General features: G+C 42.2%; 1 protein-coding gene across 5 annotated transcripts in view; it reads left to right on the plus strand.

Moving 5' to 3' along the window:
• The first annotated feature begins 3,209 nt into the window (after positions 1-3,209).
• The window catches only part of PLCE1 (phospholipase C epsilon 1), a 141,355-nt gene continuing 125,548 nt past the window's right edge, over positions 3,210-19,016 (plus strand). Inside the window, exons 1-2 of one of the 5 annotated variants that reach the window (XM_081913239.1) lie at positions 13,520-13,922; positions 14,117-14,245. The gene's annotated coding sequence lies outside the window, so the exon portion shown is untranslated. Of the gene's footprint in view, positions 3,229-13,519; positions 13,923-14,116; positions 14,246-17,891; positions 17,911-19,016 lie in introns of those variants that run through there. The other 4 variants (XM_081913241.1, XM_081913238.1, XM_081913242.1 and 1 more) reach the window with 4 other exon arrangements.

Here is a 19,016-nt window from a genome sequence, read left to right on the forward strand (position 1 = left end):
CCTTTGGCCAGTCACCAGCTCTCAACCTAACATACCTCACAGGGTTGCAAGGATAAAATGGAGAGGGGGGAGAACCACATGCACCTTGAGCTCCTTGGTGCAGCATCAGGTAACAGGGCGGCACAGACAGGGCGACACTGCTCACCTGGCTTCCCAATGCCTATTTGTTTATGCTGGTTACTGAAAGGGAGAGCAGCAGTGCGCAGTGGCAGGAGCAGCAGATTGATGTTGGCACCAGGCCAGCAGCACACTGAACTCCCTATACCCTACCTCTCAAGAAGAACTATCTATCTATCTATCTATCTATCTATCTATCATCTATCTATCTATCTATCATCTATCTATCTATCTATATCTATCTATCTATCATCTATCATCTATCATCTATCATCTATCTATCTATCTATCTATCTATCTATCTATCTATCTATCATCTGTCTATCTATCTATCATCTATCTATCATCTATCTAGCTCATCTGGATATATGGTGAAATGGTGAAAATACTTACTAAAAAGGACAATTGTGTTAATGCACAATGAAATTTGTTGCTTTTAGACCAAGACTGCACATGTACATGTGCTCCTAGAGAAAAGTAATGTTTCCCTCTGTTTTCTTTTACCTTTGAAATGTAGTGCCTGGTTTTGTTTGACTAGACTTTGACCGTGCTTATTGGCTCATTGGGTGTGTTTGTTTTTGTCAGAAAACTGTGAGACAGAGCAATGACAGGATTAAAATTCTAATGAATGGTACGAAGGACTCTCTTAATTTAAAGAAATGCTGCCTTATTTCCAGGTCTTTCTTTGCATCGTTATTGTTTCTGCAAATATCAGAAATGTGGAGCAAAAAGACCAGTCTTGCAAATGAATAAATGACTTATTCAAACCGAGTCTCTGATAAGCAAAGGGAAATCAAAGTAGGCAGCTCTAGGAAGTTTGCAGCATATTGGATAGAGAAATTATGTACTGGTTATGGTATTCCAAGGCCAACAAGGCAACATTCGTGCACTTCCCCAACTTGATTCCCATGACCACTGTGAGATAGGGCCAAATTACATATGACATGAAATAGGACACGATGGAAGGGGAGTTTCACCCCTTTCCCTCTGCAACAGTTTCTGTGAAAATCACCCTTCTCCAACCTACTGCTAGCTCTAGGAGGGAGAGACTAGTTGGTATCAAACAGAGCTTCCTTTCTAGGGCTAACAGCAACTTCGAATGCAAAACAATTTCTATTAGGAGAACAAGGGGAGAGGAAAAATTACAATCCTCTCTTCAGGTTGCTCCCCAACCATGATCATACCCTCTGCACTTACTATTTACCACTAAAACAGAGTTTTGAGCAGCATGAATCTTACTAGTTTGTCTAAGGCCACACACAATGAGCTTCTTGGCTAAGCAGGTCTTCCTGGTCCAAATCCAAAACTCTTGCCACTACAGTGCACCTTATTTATTCTTTCCCAATATTGTATACAGTATCTCACTTATCCTTGTCCATTCCTCCATCAATGAAAGTTCACATGAATTTGTTCTATATCAAGTGTGTTCTTTTAGTTTCTGACTAAAATATTTTGCTTGTGGATTGGCTCTCTCCATAATAGGTTTGCCAAAACAATGCTTTCAATCTCTGATAATCTAATCTTTTTTTTAACTGAAAGGAAATAGGAGACTAGATGTTGAATGCAAAGTTTATTGATCCTAAACAATGAATATGTACCCAGCCTATTGGCATGGACATATGTTGAAATAACATTCTCTATCAATTGATTCACAAGGTATTTGTTGTTGTTTAGTTGTTTAGTCATGTCTGACTCTTTGTGACCCCATGGACCAGAGCACGCCAGGCACTCCTGTTTGCCACTGCCTCCCGCAGTTTGGTCAAACTCATGTTGGTAGTTTCGTCCTCTGTCATCCCCTTCTCCTTGTGCCCTCAATCTTTCCCAATATCAGGGTCTTTTCCAGGGGGTCTTCTCTTCTCATGATGTGGCCAAAGTATCACAAGGTATAAAATCGAATCAAAATTGTTCAGATTTAGATTTAATATTTATACCCCACTCTTCTGTTAAAATAACACCCAAAGCAGCTTGCAATATAAAACAACAAAAAATATAAAAGGATAATACAATATAAAATACTAAAATTATATATATATTAAGCAGGAAAGTTTATTTGTGGTCCAGTGATGACCCAATGAGTACAGAGCCCAGGGATGTGTTAGATCTAGGAGAGGGGGAGACTATGCAAGCCCCTTTAGCAGAAGCCATAAATTTTATTGGCAGCTCTGAAGCAATACTGCATCATCATATGTGACTGGCACATGTAACCAATGGGAACTGGCATGTGCAGCCAATGCAGAATGTAACCGCTCCACTGCCCATCAGAGGATGTCATCAGAGTGATGTCAGCTGATTGGCAGGTGGACATGTTTTTTTAAAAAATGGCTTTGTGGGACAGGATTGGCCTGCAGGCCAGTGGTTCTCCACCTCGATGTAAGATATCCTACTGCCATTGCCAAAAATATTCCTGAGTCTGGCAATAGTGTTTTCCACTGCCCACTTCATCCTAACTCAGCGGCTCACATAATCCCATATATCCACAACATCCAAGTTCCTTTGATCATAGTTCCTGACTCGTTTGTGCTCAGTTTATAGATTCTACTGCTCCAATATGGCAACTTGCTTTTGTTTAGCCTTTCTCTCACACTCCACACTCCATTCATCTCCATCTCTATTTACCTTTGCTCTGAAACGGCTACCCGTGGGACTTGAGAGCTGGCTGGCTTTGCTAGGCTAAGGCAGACATACTAGAAGAGAGTGGTGCACATTTAATAAGGCCGTCTGCTAGCCACATGGTGAGTCAATTTGTTAGTCAGAATTAGGGTGGTCAGGGCTCCCCTCCCACTGTTGCGGAGCCAATTTTAAAGCGAGGTGGATATGCCTTCTTCACTATGCCAGCACCCGACATCTTAAACTACTGATTCGCCTCCCTAGATGGTGTTTTGGTCTATTCAGTATGCATGGCTTTAGCAGTAGGGAGACCCAGATTGGTTGCCAGCTCGAAATGTTGCGCAAGATCACATTTCCTGACCATCTCCCCCCACTTTCAGCTGTTCTTCAGATGTAAAAGTAGCAAGCGAATCAGTGTGGGCAGAGGGGAAGGGATTGCTGAGTCATGACCTGTGGGCGACGCACATTCTGGTGACAAGCAGAGTTTCAAAACTTTCTCCAATTGTGAGTTTCCTCCCTTAAAAGATCAGGCTGCTTTTCATAACTCTTGCAAGGGCCCTCTTGAATTACTAGGACTGGACTTTTATAGTCATAAAAGCTGACTGCGGTAGGGTTATTAATTTGTTGGTAAATGTGATCAAACTCCCCAGAGCACTGCAAGTTTTGCATTTATTGTCCACGATCCATATGTTTTTGAGACTGCAACATATTTTGCCATTATCTCAAAAAGATAGTGCTTCATAAGTATTCTGCCTCCCTGAATTGTACCCTGAGAATTCCTCCTGCTGTTTTTGAATTTCTGGTTTATATTATAATTCAACATGGTTAAAAGATCCCTTAGAACAGGAATCTTTGCCTGCCCATGCCTGCTCTCAGCTTATTTCTGTAGTAGTAGTAGTAGTAGTAATAAAATAAAATAAAATAAAATAAAATAAAATAAAATAAAATAAAATAAAATAAAATAAAATAAAATAAAATAAAATAAAATAAAATAAAATAAAATAAAATAGTATGTGCCTCCCATCTGGCTGGGTTGCCCCAGTCACCCTGAGTGGCTTCCAGAAAATTAAAACATCAAACATTAGCCCCACCTCTGATGCCACAAGAGTTGTCTTCGTGAATTGCCTGAACTTCTGAAGCAAAACATATTCTGCGATCTCAACCTGACTGCTCCATCCATATGGCACACTACAAGCTTTCCTGGTAAAGCACAAGTTGTCTGCACACCCTAGCTTCCTATGAATCATTCACAATTCTGAGTCTCTCCTAATTTTGCTGCTATAAACTGCTGGAAAATACTGATAATTTCCCAAGAGACAGCAGTAGGGTTTTACTAGAAATATTCTAACTCCAGGAGATTTGTCTTAAATCACAATGTTGTCTGTGGTATGAACTTCTTGATGAAGATACTTTCTTAACCACTGGTGGAAAAAGTGTAACTCTCTCCACATGCATAACCATTTTGTACAACAACTATCAAATCCTCTTCTGAATATTCACTAGCCAGTTCAACTAAAAGCACTTCTAGGGCTGTGTTTAAACCAAGGCACGCCCCCCATTAGGTAGAATGAGGCTGCTTCACCAGACAGGTTTTTTAGGATGTCATGAAAGGGCAGCAAATTGTATTATCGTTGTATTTTCACTCCGGGGGAGAGGCACTTGTGTATTCATATTGACCTGAGCATTGGGTACCTGCATAACCACAGTAGTCAAGGCATTGGTCACTTTAAGGCTGGACTACTGCAGTAGACTCTACCTGGGGCACCCCTTGCAGTTGGTTTGGAAATGGCAATTGGTGTCAAATGCTGCAGCATGATTACTGACTGCAGTGAGGTTCTGTCAACACATTACACCTCTGCTTAAAGATCTGTGCTGGCTGCTGACTTGTTATTGGGCCAAGTTCAAGATTTTACTGGTATATAAAGATCTTGGCACATTGGAGCCAGTTTATTTGAAGGATTAGCTCTCCTCTAGGAGCCTGCTCAACCACTTTGATCTGCAGAACTCGCGTAAAGTATGTTTTCTGCATCTCTTAGGAGCTGATCTCTTGCCATGGCAGCACCTAGGCTTTGGAGAGCCCTTAACATTCATCTGGACCCCATGCTATAATGGTTTAGATTAATTTAACATCCATTCTTATGGGATCTGAACTGCTTGGAATTAACCAGGAAAAAGATCTTGAAGTCATGGTGACTAACTCAATCAACTCTAGAGTGCAGCAATAATAATAATAATAATAATAATAATAATAATAATAATAATAATAATAATACCCTGCCCATCTGGCTGGATTTCTAATTCCATGCAGGGTTGGAAAATAAAGTGGCCTGTATCTCCATGATTTTATATTAAAGCCTCTTTCTGCTTAGTGCCCTATACATTGCTCTGTTACTTCTTATTACATTTTTACTGGATGTTCACATTTAGTTGTATTGTTTTAAACAATAACTAGTACACAGAAATACTAAAAAAAAGTTGTAACTTTCGCTGATATCTGCTGCTTTTAATAAATATTTTATTTATATTTATGAAATGTTATAAACCACTTTATCAAAACAAAATCTCTAAGTGGCGCTATTCTAAAAGACAAAGAACGAAGACAACAACTCAATAGTATCCAGAAACTAATAATAGAATACAGGATTGCTCAAAACTTTAAATTTAGTAGGCTGCCTGGAGCAAAAGACACCTATGCAGGCCCACTGTGTTGAAACTTTTTTTAAAAAATAGTAATGCTTAATAATCCCCAATAATTAAATAACACATGTGGTGTTTAAACATTCCTTCTCTTTTTTATTGTACTAGCCCAATACAGTACAGCCAATTTCATTTTTCTTTCCTTGCACAGTGATTGGTTGGCAAGCTTCATGGAAAGCTGTGTAAGTACTCTTACATTCAAAACACCTAATCAGACTGCCTGAATCTGAGAAAAGCAATAATGTATTGGAATCTGAATTAAATGTGTCACTGCCTCCTGGAAAATAAAAACTCTGCAGTTATTGTGTTCAGTAGGATGCTTCACTTACTTTTTCTACAAGAGTTTTAAACATAGAAAATGGAGTTAACTGCATATCAGGATGAAATTCTCTTATCAAACTGACCGTTGCTGTTGACATATGAGTTTGAGAGCTCTCATCATATAATGTCACACTTTGAGTATAGATGCTGCACTAAACAGCTTCCCTGGAGAGCAAGGGTTAACCAAGAAAGGGTCCTCTAGATCAGCAAACTTTTTCAGCAGAGGGCCGGTCCACTGTCCCTCAAACCTTGTGGGGGGCCGGACTATATTTTGAAGAAGAAAAAAATGAACGAATTCCTATGCCCCACAAATAACCCAGAGATGCATTTTAAATAAAAGGACACATTCTACTCATGTAAAAACATGCTGGTTCCTGGACCATCCATGGGCTGGATTGAGAAGGCGACTGGGCCAGATCTGGCTCCTAGGCCTTAGTTTGCCTACCCCTGCTCTAGGTGTTTTTGGACTCCAACTCCTACTAGCCTTAGCATGGCTGATGTTTGGAGCTGATGGGCGTTCATGGAATCATAGAACTGTAGAGATGGAAGGCACATTGAGGGTCATCTAGTCCACTCTGCTGCAATGCAATCTCAACTTGGGCGGCAGGTTAGCCACCTCTGCTGTATTGGCTTATCTGCATCATGGCTGTAATTTTTTGAAGTGATGACAATGCAAATTATCAACACCACATGCAGATAGGTAGCCGTGTTGGTCTGCCATAGTAAAAAAAAAAAAAATCCTTCCAGTAGCACCTTAAAGACCAACTAAGTTAGTTCTTGGTATGAGCTTTCGTGTGCATGCACACTTCTTCAGATACCTGAAGAAGAAGAAGTGTGCATGCACACGAAAGCTTATACCAAGAACTAACTTAGTTGGTCTTTAAGGTGCTACTGGAAGGAATCTTTTTTGTTTCAACACCACATGGACAGCCTCCAAATTCTTAATAACATTGCCTTTGGTGATACACCCGTTTCAAATGTAAAGTGTAATGATCCTCTTAAAAATAGATTTATGATTATGTCTTAACGCCTTGTTCTGAAAAGCTAATTTGAACCTGGACAATATTCAATAGGTTCCTTTGACATATATTTGCTTTCAATACTTGATTTCAAGGTTGTCCGCTATAATAATATAATATAATCATACTATCATAGACTTTTGTAAGGCTGTCAGCTTTCATTGGATCTTTCTTTTTGGATCTTTCTTCACAAACTTAAGCTATTATTAGCCCTCTTCCTGGTGAATTCAGGACCTTGGGATCTGCAGCATTTGCCTGAGTTTCTTTTATTGTCTCGTGGATCCACTTCAGGACTGAGTCTTACCTATAAAGCTCTAAATATACTGGGTTTTGACATGCATTGGAGATTTGCTTCTAAGCTAAATGGAGGTTTTCCACTTCAGGCAGCAAATGTCTTGGGCTAGCCCTGTCAGAGGGTATTCACAGTGGCTGTTCCAAAACTGAGCACCACCTTTTCTCTGGAGACACAACAGGCTCAAGTCTTAGAGAAATGGGCTTTGACTCTAAGTCAGTTTTCAGTTGGCTTTTGATGACTAGGAACCAGTGGGCGTGACTATTGAATTTTAAGGCTGTTAAATCATATCTAGTGCTCTGTGCATGTAATTCCACTGACTTCTATTTTCTCTCCTCCCTTTGCACAGCCCCCAACAATCCAGATCTGAATGGGGGTGGGCTGGGGGACTGGGGAAGACAGTAGAAGGAGAGGAAGCTCCCTTGCATGCACAGAAGTCTCTTGCACTAGCAGAGTTCCAGCATCAGATACAGCCCAGTGCTGGAGGATAGGATGAATGACAACTTCTGCTCAATAAATAATAGAAGAAAATCCCTCAGGCAACATCTGATCGCTGTCAGCTTTGGAAGTTTCACATTTTACAACTGGTCTCCAACAATATTTTATAGGTTATCATGTGGGATGTTTGACTTTCATTCTACACGTAACTTGGGCTGCAGTTCTGCGCACACTTTCTTGGAAGTAAGCTCCATTGAACCCAGTGGAACTTACTCATTGAACATGGTGGCGTTTACTTCTGAGTAAAACAGGTTCAGGAATGGGCTGCTGACCTTTGAAATCTGCATGCCAGCATGTGCTATTCTATAAATAATATTTGATTTATTACTAACTCACTACTACGTATGCAGCATACTATATATGTTGGTGTGTGTGTGTGTGTAATAAATAGTTGTCACTGCTTAATTCCTGTGTTTGGAAAACTTGCCCCGTGTAATGGAATCTCTAGCCTCTCCTCTGTGGCAGTCTGGAGGCCAGCTGTGGTTGCTCTGGTTGCTTCCTGTGACAGACATGCTCGCTCTGCAAAGGCTTGGAATGTTCTTTGCTTTATTATTTATTTAAAACTGAAACTAAGAGACTCATGCTATCAGCTTACTACTGATGACATATCACTAGCACTGAGAAAACTGATGGATTTATTGATGCACAGACCAAATGAGTTCCAGGAGATGGCAGGTTTGACCGTTTGCAAAGTAGGAGCTTATGTGTTCAAACAGCCCCATTCGGGAGCAATGTTTATTTAATCCAAAATAAAAATGAAGATAAAGATGGGGCACAAAAGTACTGTATATAAATATTTAGGCATTATATAGGCTAAAGATGTGAGATGGCTTAGAAGGAAGAATTTTGGTCCACAAATAAAGCAGGCAAAAAATTAGTTTACAAGGTGGGAACAGTTGAAGCTTGTCATTATTGGGGATGTTTTAAAATGGTGATTCTGCTTAAAGTCTTATTTGGGCTTTTAGACTTTGCCTGTTCAACAAGGTAAGAAAAGCATTTGGAGTTGGCAGAGAAAACTGGAAAACTTTTATTCCAGAGGGAAAAGCATTAGGCAGGTAGGTAGACAAACAGTAGTTTCCCATACCTATGCCTAGATTATGAGTTGGCCTAAATTAAACAACTAATGTGTGAATAGGAATAACATGGGGATTTATTGGGCTGGTGCAGAGTTTTGAAACGAGGCTTCATTTTGAAGGGTGATCCCCTTCAAGACAATTGGGGGCAGGGGCCCGAGGAAGATCATACGTTTAAAACCGATAGCTTTCACCCCAAAATCCCAGGAGCTGTCATTTGTTCAGGGTACAGGGGATTGTAGTTCTGTGAAGGGTAACCAAAAGTTCCCAGTTTTATTTGAGTGAAACTCTATGCTGTCATGTGATCTCTCCTTTCTGAATGTTATGTTGAAAAATAATGCATGCGATCTATTTACGGCATTAGGAGATTTGAACCTCTGCCTGCAGAGGACTTGCAGCAATGGGGGTTAATGGACTCATCGCCATCTGCACCACAAGAGTGGGAGATGCTATGGGGTCATTGTGTGTATTGTGAATGCAAGAAGGTGACCTTCTGCAGGGATATTCCCACCATTGCGAGTTCACTGGCTCCCTCTGTGTGGGGGTAAAACTTGGTGGGTGCTTTTGCTGGTATAGCCCCTGACTGGTGAGCCTTGATTGTAATTTCCAGCCGATCATGTATTGGATATGTTGGCCATCGCACAAATGCAGAGATGGCATCTCTCTCACCCCATGTTCTGAGTAATTGGGTGATAGGATTGCTCTGACAATCATGCCAGATAGATGTTGCCCTCTAAAACTTTGCAAGGGTAAAGCTTCAAGGATTTGGCCTTGTTGCGGACCAGGAGTGAAGAGCTGGTCAGAATCTGAGGATTCTGTCTACTAGTTGCTTTCCCCAACCCACCTTGATCCACGCTACACCTCTGCTCAAAATCCATATTCCCACATCTGCTCTTTTTCATTCCAACACTTTTGTGCAAACCATCTAGTTAACCTGCAGAGCTACAGCTCTTTCAGTTTTATCTGGAATATGGCACCAGCAAATTTTATGCTTCCTTAATAAAGTCCGCCTGGATTTTTATTATTATTAAGTCGTAATAACCCCTTCAATTATAATAAATCTTGGAAAACCACATCAGTTCAGCAGTTTTAATTAGAAAAGCACAGTACTGTACTGAGTTCTTGTTCATCCATCAGACGACATAGCTAAAGTGGCCCTGTGTTTTTTTCAGTTCTAAATTGTGTAATGCGAGTGGGAACTCCAAAAACCTGTCCATTTACATTCATATCTCAAAACAACAGTGTTTTTTTAACACTTGCACAAATACTCTTGTGTGAGCGAGCAGTTTAATAGGTTCTAGAGAAACTGTTTTGCAGTTTTACACAAACTTTCCAGACCTCAGAGTTGGACTAATGGTTTGAATTCTGTGTTTTCTACTATATTGCAGTTGGTGCCTCAGTGGTGCAGGGGCATTTCAAAGTGTTTTTATTGTAATTTGGGAATGACCCAGTTATTGCATAATATCACTTTTCACAAGTTATGCTGTTCCCAATTTAAAGATCACTGCACACCTCCAAATGTATTTTGGAAGGACCCACCCCCCAATGTATGCACTTTACCTTCCCTGGGTGTTGGTTCATAGTGTTCTGCGGTTGGACTTATATGCTCGCTTGATTTATCCATTTCAATATTTTTATTCTGCATTGCATAGAAGGAGGCATCCAAGTTGGTTGTCAACAATTGAAAACCAGGCACATGAGGAGAAGCTAATAACAAGGTATAGCAAATTTTGCAGCAGGCAGTCAGCAGCTTAATATACAGCAGCAGGGTTCAGGAGCCAAACCATAAGTCTGCTGGAATGAAAGTGCTTGGAAAGGTATTTGGTCTCATACTTAAAGGTCATGAGCCAAGGGACTAATCTAATCTCCTAGTGCAAGAAATTCCACAATCAGCCTGGACTCCACAATGGAGGGTTCCATGTCTCTTCCAACTATATGTCTGAGGTTGGCAGAACATTTAGCAGAGCCTCCTCTTAAGAGATGGTACAGTGCCCCCTAGCACAAAGGAGCCAGGATACTCTTTACCTCTTGAGCAACAGCCAGAGGCCGCATCCACAGATGATACCCTACATGATGGAGCTCCAATGGCAGAGGCTCTACTTCTCCTTATCAGGACCCCCACTTCAGCTCTGGAACCCCCTTCCCCCTCCATCAGGATTCCAGTCGCAATGGCTGTGAAGGACCCAGGCTGAAGCACATCTCCCATGAAAATCTCCAAAAGGGCCTCGGCTGAAATTCATTTATCTGGTCTCTCAACTATGTAGTCTACTCAGGAGTGAGAGGCAGCAATTCCCACACATGTTCTGGATCCTGGCCCTGAGTAGTTCCAATATCTTTCTGACGTAGTTCCATACTTGGCCTTAAGGTTTCAGCTCCTTACCTGCAAGTTGCAACCTATAAGTTGGGAACAGGACAGTAGTTCCACCTTTCCATATTACTGTGTATTCCTGCCTTCCACACTGTCCCTAGCCACACAAAGGAATTGCTTTGTATACAAGACATTCATTCATGTTGGCCTCACCTCCACAATGCATTGGCCGTGTCTTTTTAACATTAAACACACACACACAGAACTTAACATGCATGTAATCATAATGTCAATATAAAGTAAGACTACATGTCAGGTGATCAGTTTCAAAGACCAAATCAGCCTTTTAGCACCTTTACTTGAGGGTGACTTCATTGTAAAAATGCACAGAATCAGTTGGCCTGCCTCACACCAGCAGGCAGAGATCCTGCTGTGTTGACAGATGGTCATAATATAGTTGAAGTGAGCCTTGTGCTAGATCCCTGTGTTTCAAGTCTCAAGTGGTAAGATGAACAGCAATCTGATAAATAACATGGACAAGGAGGACTTACAACTTTGGAGCAGCATATTGATCAATAAGTGCTCTTTAGAAATGTCCGTCATGAAAAAAGGGACCTAAAAATAACATAAGAATACTGCCTAACAAGATTAGTAAAGAGACTAATGGAATTATACAAATGGGCTTATTCATATAGGCACACTATCTGAACTAGCTCAGCTTATTTCAAATAGTCCCAGAGAAAATGGACATAAAATGCCTTTATAGGATTTCAATCTGCTAGAAAAATTGCAAGCTCCACAGGTCTGCTTTTAAAATTGACGGTGGAAGTTGGAGCAGGGCCAGCTCATCTATTGGACAAAAGGGGCATTTGTGCCTGGAGCAAGGAACACATCTGCAGTTGCTACAGAAGTATGGTGTCTGTTTGGACTCTCCGAGTAGCGATCAAACTTTTGCTAGACGGAACTTGAAACAGGATTTGCCATTCTGAAAATAACGCCTCAAGAGCATGTGGATATAGTTGCTTCAGTTTTTTTAACTGAATCATGAAACTGGATCTTGTTGTCATTATGTTTACTTTCAGGATGAACTTGTGTTAAAGGTTTATCTAGTGACACAGCTCTTTATTGATGGACCGTTATGAAGGGAATTGCTTTGCCACTGATATCTGGACCCACCTAACACATATACAAATCAAGCTGTTATATCTGTATAAGGTAAGTCACAGGTTGCTTGGGAGTCCAAGATCCAGAACTGATGCTGCCAAAGTCCTTGGAGGGAGACAGCAATTGTGCTGCCTTAAGTATATTAGCTGACACCTGCCCAACTGACCATTGTATGGTCATGGAAAGTAGGAAATAAAACTGAGGCACATGGAAATTTCCTAAGTCAGAAGCATGGACCAGTCAAAGCATAAATTAAAAAATCAAGGATGCAATCCTATGCACAACTGGGAGTAAGCCCTGCTGGGCTTCTGGAAACATGCAAAACACCAAATCAACAGCAGTGTTAATACAAAAGCGGTAACCCTTTAATAAAAATATCAAGAAAGGAGCATAGCAATGCTCTTCTGGTATTACGTATGAGCAGCTCTTTGTGATGGTCTGGACACATTTAAGTCCCCTGCTAGTTAGTAGTCCATATGGAAATTATCATTTCCTTTGGTTTCAGTGGGAGTTAAGCATGTGCTTAAATTTATCCTGTTAAAGTCAACACAACTTTAAAAGTGCTTTAACTGTTAAAAGCTGGGCACTGCCCTTTATTTTCCTCCACTTAAATATTATATTAACTTGTAAATGTTATTGCCACAGCACTAATAAAATGCTACTAACCTTTGATTTGTATCCCATCTGTACAACATTTAAAAACTATTCCCAACCCATCTCAGACTAAATGGCTTCATAAGACAGAAAATAGTTTTGCTCAAACTGCAGTGTAGAGCGGTGCAATATGGTTTCTGAATAAAGTAACCATGCCTAGTGTATTCAGAATATGTTTTGGTATATGGCTAATGTACAGCAGTAAAAGTGAATTGTAAAAGTTCAGACCCACCCCACTTTTTCTTTTCTTTTTTAAGTAATGATGTGTTCCTGATACTGGAAGAGAATGTAGTAAATTAACTGCAAGTTTTACAGCCCAGTTCTGGGATATGGTCTCCACATACCATAATTATGAAAATTGCCATGCTCTTCGTATATAAAAGTCCAAAATAAAATGGTCTGCTGCCTTCGGCCAACTTTTGCTTCTCAACTTGAGAAATTAATGTTCCAAAAAATTTCCTTGTTTGGCTTGGGGTGCGTGTGTGTGATCTTTTGCATGCAAAGATGTCCAGTCCAGTCAAATGATAGTTTTCCAAAAAAACAGATGGAAACTTCATAATATCTCCCCCCCCCGCAAACACACACACTGCCCCCTCCCCAAAGAGCCCTTTTAGTTTACTGCCTTTCTTCCCATAGATAATAGCTGGCAGCAGGGTACAGGGCCGAGGCTGCGCGCTCCACTTCTGAACAAAGTCCTGAATCGAGCCATTGTTTCCACTGCGATAGCTTGCATTTTTTCACTGGACAGAGAAAGCAGGGTGTAAAAAAGGCACCTTGTGTAAAACTGTTGGCAGGGCTTGGAAGTGAATTAAGAGCTCCACAAGGTCTGAGCGCGGCAGCTCGGCTCGCTCATTGAGCCCTGGAAGCCCAGTCAGCTCAGACATTCCAATGCCGTGAGGCAGCAGCGGGGACTCACTCGACACACACACGAGAGAGCGAGGCAGCCAACTCCTCGTCCAGAAGCGGCAGATCAGCCGATCTCCTCCTCTCCTCTCCTGAGTCCGCATACACAATCGGGGGACGAGGTGGGTTGGCGGTGGGAGGGAGGAGATGAAAGGTGGACGCGATGGCTCGGGACCAGGTCCTTGCCTGAAAAATTGTGGGGATCTGCTGGCCGTTCACTGAGAACGACGGATCGGGACTCCGAAAAGCAAGCCTCCCGCGCCTCGAAGGTAAGAGGATGACTTGGAAACTTGGAGGGGAATCAGCTGTTTCTTTTCTGCTTAGTTTTTTAGCGCCCCGCTCGAAAACAAAACAAAAAAATCTGATCCTCCCCTGTTCTCCAAGTGTTGATTATTGGATTGATTTAACACACAAAAGACACCAGATCTTTTGTGAGTTATCTCGACCACTCTGCTCATTACAGATCCAGGGCATTAAAGAACTCGGGACTCCCCGCGCGCGTGCAAACGCACACACGAGACCCAGTTTGCAAGATCCCGGGCAAAATCCGGTGAGTGCATCGAGGTGCTGAGCTGTGAGCCCTTCTCCAAAGGTATCCCTGCCACTCTTTTCGAGCCGGAGGGGGCGGGGGAGAGTTGCCTCCCGGAACTGAAACCTTAGAGGGGCACATTGTAATAGACCTGGATGGACCGAGGGAAATACGAGACAAGTCTGCACAGTGCAGCCTGGCTGCTGGAGGCTGATGCGTCGGAAGAAACGGCAACAGAGGCAGCGGCGGAGCTTCTGTCTCTGCAGTCCAACGAGGGGAGTACACGTGTATGTGCGTGCGCACGTGTAAAAGTTCCCAACGAAGGAAAGCTTTGCGCAAGTGCTTAGCTGCCTGGTCTGGCTCTGCTTGCCGTGGCAGATGCTAATCTCCACCACCACCTGGCAGGTGTGCGGTTGGGCGGAGAAGGGAAACCCCTTCCGTCCCGTGGGAAGGCACTTGATCTCACAATGAAAAGGGCTCGCTCCCAGGCGGTCCCTGCTAGGGAGGCGGAGGTGGGAGGAAAGAATGAATGAACGAATGAACGAACGAACGAACTCCCTTTAGAAAGGGCTTCCCGCACCCCCGATTATTCAGTGACCAAAGTCGAGAACAAGAGGAAGGAAGCCGACTCCTTTCCACCCCTTGGCCTGCAGGGTCGCTTTAAGGGCAGCCCTGTTTGTCTGTTTGAAAGGTTTTGTCACCTTTCAATAGATGTGGAATCGTCGCCTGCAAAAAGGGGGAGAGGGAGGAGGACCGGCTGTCCGAGGGTAAGGATGCTAATCTTTCCCCACGTGGTATGATAGTCTTTGAATATTTCCTAAGGGGAAGAGGAAAGGGTTCCTTTGGCAACGCCGCTTTCTTCTTCTTCTTCTTTTTCAATTACACCCAACTCTTCCTGCGCTGAGTGACTGTGTAGGAAAAGAGGGGGAAATGATGAATGAAGGACAAAAGGATGAAGACGTTTGGCTGCTGGTATGATTTCTCAGCATCAGTTTCTTGCATCATACATTCGTGAATCCCAGGTGTTGCATACAGCCCCCATCTCTTCCCTCAAAGATGTCCTTCAGGGACGTTCCAATGGACAATATTTTGCTCATTGGAAGATGTGATACTCTCCTTCTACATTAGTTGATACTGTTGGGGTTTGTACTAGGGTGGGATGTGCATTATTTTAAAATGTGAGCGATGTTGTTGGCTATGAGAGATGCTCAGGTCTTCCCATCTTGCTCACTTATTTTCCACTAATTTTCAGTATAACCAGGGGGTCCAAACTCCTGTGGTCCGCCATAACAAAATTAACAAGCTCAGTCATTAAAGCCAGCATTCACAATGGAGTATTGATTACTGTTTTTAATTGCACAGAACTTTTCCTGTGGCTGGATGTTAAAAAAAGGAGGATTTTAAACACAAGAAATAAATTTATTTTTAAAAAATTGAATAGCTCTGAGTGAGGTCATGGTATTAAGTCATTTTAGTTGCATATTGTTTCAGCCTTGAAAATGGAAAGTGTGAGTCTTGAAAATTATTTGAAAACTCTACTGATCTTTCCCACTGTTAGAACTCCAATTCTGAAACACTTTGTAATTATTAAAAAGCAAATGTTTGGCCTGCACTTTGATAGCCTTATGTAGGTGTTCAGTGCTCATGAAAGGTGATGGTCCATGATTGGATCGGATAGCCCTGCCACCGTGTGCATATCTAGGGGTTGGCAAAATTGGCCCTCACTGGGAGTGGAGTGCAGGCCCAGAAAGGGTACAAAAATCACCCCCAAAATGTCTCCAGTTATCTGTGCAAGGTCCTGAATTTAGACAAGAGCTGGGAGCTGAGCGATAGGAGAAAAGGCAAAACGGTATGAAGGCAGACTATTGGAGTGTATTATGTATATGTGTATGGTGACATGCCACTATTATTGTGAGATCAAACATGGAAGAATCTTTCCATCCTTGCACCGCGGCATAAAGGTGTGTGGGATTTTTTTGCCCTTCCTCCTCCTCACCTTGCCTTGACTCCGGATGCTTTGAGTACTTGGACCTCATAAAATGTAGTAATTTCTAATTTGGCTATTGCAGTAAAGTGATGGTGGGGGGCCTATGTTGATATATCTCCCTTCTGAGGGTGCAAGGGACCCTAGGGTATGCCTCTGCCTAGAGGCCCACAGATTTCCCACCCCTCAGCTAAAGCCTTACTGGTTTGTGAGTTGCACAAAACCCTTCCTGTGAATGGATGTACAAGAAAAATAAAACTCTGAAAGTTATTTACCTTTTAATGTTATCTTTATGTTTTTGATTAGACACTAAGATTGAAGATACAAATGCCCTCTTGAAAATAAAATTGCTAAATAACTAAAAAAATAAATAAATGCTGCTCTTTTTGGTGTCTTTAGTGTGCAACCAGCTTGGGACACCTTTTATGCAGCAATGCCCTTACTGGTGTTAACAATTAATGTTTAGCTTCTACAGTATAATGAAAAGTTGTATTGGTTCCACACGTCCTTGAAATCAGAACGTCTGCCCTAGAAACACCAATTCTATACTGGGCATGTAAATATATTAGTGCTCTGCTCATGGGACTTGTTAAGTGGAAATGCTGCTTTGAGGTCCTAGATGGCCTGGGATTCCTGAAGGAGCATCTCTTGCATAAATCTGCTTGAATACACTGATGTGAATACACTCCAGATTTCCCTCCAGACTTATGTCTCAGTTACCCAAACTGGTGTTGTGTTTGAGATCGTTTTGGTACTAACAAGGCAAAAAGTGCACACAAAATGGCCACCCCCACCCCCCAGGTATAAAACTAAGCATGCTTAGTGCCTCTTTACACTGTCAGTCTGAATAGCTCACTTGGTTAGACTCAGCATGGTGCTGATAACATCAAGGTTGCAGATTTAATCTAAGCAGAGGTTGGATGGCTGTTTGTGATATATGATCTAGTTGAGATTCCTGCCTTGCAGGGGGTTGGACTAGATGCTCCTCAGGATCCCTTCCAACTCTTATGATTCTATGATCCTGTGTTTACTTAGAAGCAAGCAGAAATGAATGCCCTAGGGCCTCAGGTAGCAAGCAGTTGTGTCAAAATGTCATATTCTGCACCCACATACATATGAGAAAAAGAGAAGTAAAATCCATTGTGACCCTGAATAGCCTTCACTTTAGAATAGGATTTGGAGCACTAACAGCTTTGTTGTGATCTTTGCTTCCAGTCTTTAAGGTTCCCAATAATCTACGTTTGTTTGTTTTTTGCTGCGAAGCTAAGACCTCTACTTGAATTTGTCATCACATATGCACACACACACACACAGAGGAAGAAGTAGTTTATACTGGTTTTAAACTAGGCCGTTGCTTGCTTCTAGTTTCCCCAAAAATGTTCCTTTTCTTCCCATGCTGAAAACCACCCTCAGCTCTACGAAGTTCCCAGGCCTTTTTGAGAGCTAGTTGTTGCGGGGTTGGCCGCCATCTCTTCCTCACACCGCCTCTAAATTTGTGGCCTGACTAAGCTTTTTCTTCATTTCTGTATGGGAACATGATGCTTTTTTTTGTCCTACTGATCACAAAGAATGAGTCAAAAGTTTCAAAAAAGCTTTCAGGCTTTTTCAGGAAAAGGAAGGAACTTCTCTGTATTGGATTTGGACTGGAGAAACCTTGGGTTCAGATCTCCACTTGGATGTGAAATGCATCATCTTCATCTTCATCATCATTAGGCTTTATATACCGTACAGCCTTTTTGCCAAGGTACCCAAGACAGTTTTCAGTTTTACAATACTTGCACCTAATCACTCAAAGCTAAAAATGAAACACACAACCACCTACGTTCCCACAACCCTTCTTTTCTCCTCACAGTACAGTCATACCTCGGGTTAAATATGCTTCGAGTTGAGCGCGTTCGAGTTGTGCTCCTCGGCAACTCGGAAGTAACGGAGTGTGTTACTTCCAGGTTTCGCTGCTTGCACATGCGCACACTCTCAAAATGATGTCACGCGCATGCGCAGAAGTGGCGAAAAGCGACACGTGCGTGCGCAGATGTGCCGTCGCTAGTTACGTTTACCTCTAGATGCGAACGGGGCGCCGGAACAGATCCCGTTCATATCTAGAGGTACCACTGTATAGGCACTGAGACTATATTTCAGTTTAGTCTATCTCATAAATCTATTATCAGCCCACAATACAATGATTTTGAACATGCCACCTTAAATGCCTTGTAGAGAAGATGGTATGATGGTAGTTAATTGTTTTTTATTAGTAGTATTTATCTGTATTCCACCCTTCATTTGTCGATCTCAGGGTGGTTTACAGCACAGAAATACAAGATAAACTCAAGAACAAAAGACAAGAAACATAAGAACAAAAACAAAGTAAACAAGGTGAAAGTGAATTGACATTACAAACAAAGTGTCAATTTTCACATTGGAACTGGGATTTATTTGGGGGGGGCGGCGGCGATGCAACTTTTGCTTCAGCAATGAAGCAGCACAGACTGTAAGGGCTATAGGAGCTGAAGACTCCATGCTTCCTGGCTCTCAGTCAGGCCCTGATCCGATCCTTGTGGGTAGCCTCACACTGGTATCTCTGAAGTTCCTGCCTGACTTGCCATCACCTCTGCTTTTGTGGCCCTGGGGGAGATACGAGAGTGTATGAGAATTGGCTAGGAACCTAGGTAGCTGTTGTGGGGGCCTTTGGCACTGGGAAAGGGATATTCAGTTTTGCTGGCTCACTGAGGCCATTAGGAGTTTTGGAGATCTGCTGGAGAGTCCCGGTGCCATTGCTCTTCATCATAGGAGGTTGTTGAACCCCAACACAAGGTCATATACCCATGAATATTGTGATGGTAAATCTGTTCC

This window comes from Podarcis melisellensis, assembly GCF_964234715.1.
Source record: "Podarcis melisellensis genome assembly, chromosome: 5".
Taxonomy (NCBI): domain Eukaryota; kingdom Metazoa; phylum Chordata; class Lepidosauria; order Squamata; family Lacertidae; genus Podarcis; species Podarcis melisellensis.